Source organism: Otolemur garnettii, unplaced genomic scaffold (assembly GCF_000181295.1).
Source record: "Otolemur garnettii isolate 467f Iridium unplaced genomic scaffold, OtoGar3 scaffold00087, whole genome shotgun sequence".
Classification (NCBI taxonomy): Eukaryota; Metazoa; Chordata; class Mammalia; order Primates; family Galagidae; genus Otolemur; species Otolemur garnettii.
The window spans coordinates 640,414-643,906 of NW_003852482.1; the positions used below are offsets into that span (position 1 = coordinate 640,414).

Genomic DNA, 3,493 nt, shown 5'->3' on the forward strand with positions numbered 1-3,493 from the left:
TTTCTTTCTTTCTTTTTTTTTTTTTTTTTTTTTTGCAGTTTTTGGCCGGGGTTGGGTTTGAACCCACCACTTCCGGTATATGGGGCCAGTGCCCTACTCCTGGGGCCAGCGCCCTACTCCTTTGAGCCACAGGCACTGCCCGACTTACGTTGATTTTCATGTTAAAACTAATGTTATGTTCCTGGAATCAATGTGGCCATGATATGTTAGCCTGTTTATATATTGCTACATTAAGTATGAATCTGAGTGGGACTGGACTGAATTGTCTTTTCCTGAAGTGTCTCCCTGGGTTTTGGTGTGATGGTTTGTTTGCTGGCTCTGTAAACTGAGGTGGGAAGTGCTGCTGCTTTTCCTTGTCTCTATAAGATTTTATGTAAAATTTCTGTGATTTCTCCCTTATTTAGTAAAATTCATTGGCGAAATCATCTGGGTATGAAATTCTCTTTCTGGGGATTTAAAAGTTAAAGATCCAGGCTCAGCAACCATATCACAGTGGTTACGGTGCTGGCCACGTGCACCATGGCTGGTGGGTTTGAGCCTGGCCAGGGGCCTGCTAAACAATAATGACAACTAGGGTGGCACCTGTGGCTCAAAGGAGTAGGGCACCGGCCCCATATGCCGGAAGTGGCAGGTTCAAACCCAACCCTGGCCAAAAAAACCCCAAACAAACAAAAAAAAACCCTGCAAAAATAAATAAATAAATAAATAATAAAAACAATAATGACAACCGCAACCAAAAAATAGCTAGATGATATGGCAGGTACCTGTAGCCCCAGCTACTTGGGAGGCTGAGGCAAGAGACTCACTTAAGCCCAAGAATTTGAGGTTGCTGTGAGCTGTGATACCACAGCACTGTACTGAGGGTGACATAGTGAGACTCTGCCCCCCCAAATAAATAAAAGATAAAAGTTAAAGATCCAATTTCTCTAATTGCTAGAAGTGCTATTTCCATGCTTCACTTTTACTGCTAGTTTTGGTAAATTATGTTTTTCCAGGAATATGCCCATTTGATCTGAATTTACTTGTGGTGCGAATTTATTCCCAGTAGTTCTTATCTTTTTAGCAAAAGTGTCTGAGCCAAAGTTTTCTTTTTCATTCCCGATGTTAGTAATTCATGCCTTTTGGCTTTTTATTTTCTTTAGTTGGCCCATATTACCAGAGTATCAATTGAATTAGTCCTTATAAAGCGCTGACTGATCTCTGCCGATCCTCTTATTGTATGTCTGTTGGTTGGTTCTTTAATCTCTGCTCTTTGTTATTTGCTTAGTTCCAGTCTCCCTTTTTCAAGTTGCTCTTGTTTTCCTAACTCCCAGGCCAGCAGACTCAGGAGTCAGCTCTCTCTGCTGCACTTTTGAAGGCAAAGTGTCTTTCTTTCCCTCAGGCTGGTTTAAAGATTTTTTTCTTTTCCTTGGGTTTTCAACAATGCAGATGTGTTTTCTTTTGATTTATACTTAGAGTTTATAATGCTTTTTTAATCTGAGGCTTGATGTCTGTCATCAATTCTAAAAAGTGCTGAGCTGTCCCCTTCAGACCAAGCTTCTGTGCTGTCTCTTCTTCCTGTGCCTTGGATCACAGCTAAATGAGACCTTTGTGGCAGACTCCAGGCTTTCCATCCCCTTTACTTATTTCACATATTCCATCTTTCTGATGCTTTATGATTTGATGATTGTTTTCTCTTGATCTATCTAATGTTTCACCATTTATTTCTTAAGCCAGCCTAATTTGCTATTAAACACATTTATTGAATTTTTCATTTCAGTTATTTTATTATATTTTTGACTTCCAGAATTTCTATTCAATTTTATTCCAGAATTATCAATCTTGTCTTTAATTTCTTGAACTTTTTTTAAAGGCTTCTACCTGATCATGTGGTGATATTACATATAGTTTTTGTTTTATTGTGTTAAAATATAAAGAACAGATGCATCACAAGAATGGAGAAGCAAGAATCCAGCACACTCCATTCTAATATGAAGGCAGTAGATGAGCTCATACAAGGGGTGGGATAGGGGAATGAATGATTGGGGAAACAGGAGGAGGGAGGGGAATGGGGGTCACAGTGCATGGCACACCTCTTGTGGGCAGTACACAATTATAAGAGGGACTTTAACAAATGCAATCAGAATGAGGTGTGTGGTGTGGTCACCATTTGCAACCAACACAGTAATGTAATTCTTTGTACCGTCAATGAATCCCAAATGATAAAATAAAATAAAATATACAGAACATAAACGTTACCATTTTAATCATTTTTTTGAGACAGAGCCTCAAGCTGTCACCCAGGGTAGAGTGCTGTCGCATCACAACTCACAGCAACCTCCAATTCCTGGGCTCAAGTGATTCTCCTGCCTCTGTCTCCCAAATAGCTGGGACTACAGGTGCCCGCCACAACACCGGCTATTTTTTTTTTTTTGGTTGCAGCTGTCATTGTTGTTTTGGTGGGCCAGTCTGGATTCGAACCCGCCATCTCAGGGATATGTGGCTGGTGCCTTAGCCTCTTGAGCCACAGGCGCCAAGCCACCATTTTAATCATTTTTTTTCCAGTGACCTCTGAACTCTTTATTGGTATAAGGACATGCTGCTCTACTGCCTCAGTGTCTCAGAACTTTGGTGTTGTTGGTCTCAGACACCACTTTACCGTCCACTATCCTGCGGGTGGTGGTCTTTTGGATGGTTTGCATGGAGTTGCTGCTGTCCAAGGCATCACCAAGGTTGAAGTCCTCCCCGTCTTTCAGCAGGTGGCAGTAGGTGGTGATCTCAGCCTCTAGCTTGACCTTGATGTTCAGCAGTGCCTCATACTCCTAGGCCTGGTGCTGCCCCTCTGCCCGGGTCTGTGCCAGCTCTGACTCCAAATGCAGCAGGACTCCATTGAGTTGTTCCATCTGCATGGTGGGCCTCCACCTCCCTCAGGCTGTCCTCCAACCTCGACTTCTGATTTCTCATGGAGTCCAGTTTGATCTCCAAGGACTGGACTGTACATGTCAGCTCTGTGAGCATTATCTTAGCAGCTCCGACCTCAGCAAACTGTGAGGGGACCACTGAGGTGTTCTCTTCAATCTCCTGGGACCAGGTCTTGGCCAGCTCTTCTTGGTTCTTCCAAGCCAGCTCGTCATACTGTGCCCACATGTCTGCCATGATCTTGCTCAGGTCCTGGGATTGGGGAGCATCTACTTCCACAGTCAACCCAGAGCTGGCAATCTGGATTTTAGGACTTTTACTTCCTTCTCATGGTTCTTCTACATGGAGAGGAGCTCCTCCTTGAGAGCCTCGATCTCTGACTCCAGCTGCAGTGGAGTGATATTGGTGTCATCAATGACCTTGCGGAGCCCATGGATGTCGCTCTCCACAGATTGGCGCATGGCCAGTTCTGTCTCATACTTGACTCTAAAGTCATCAGCAGCAAGACGGGCATTGTCAATCTGCAGAACGATGAGAGCATTGTCCACAGAATAGGCAAAGATCTGTGCCCTCGGCTCGGCACCTATAGCTCAAC

General features: G+C 43.7%; 1 pseudogene; it reads right to left on the minus strand.

Moving 5' to 3' along the window:
* Positions 1-2,591: 2,591 nt before the first annotated feature.
* Positions 2,592-3,493, minus strand: part of LOC100946014 — a 2,546-nt pseudogene continuing 1,644 nt past the window's right edge.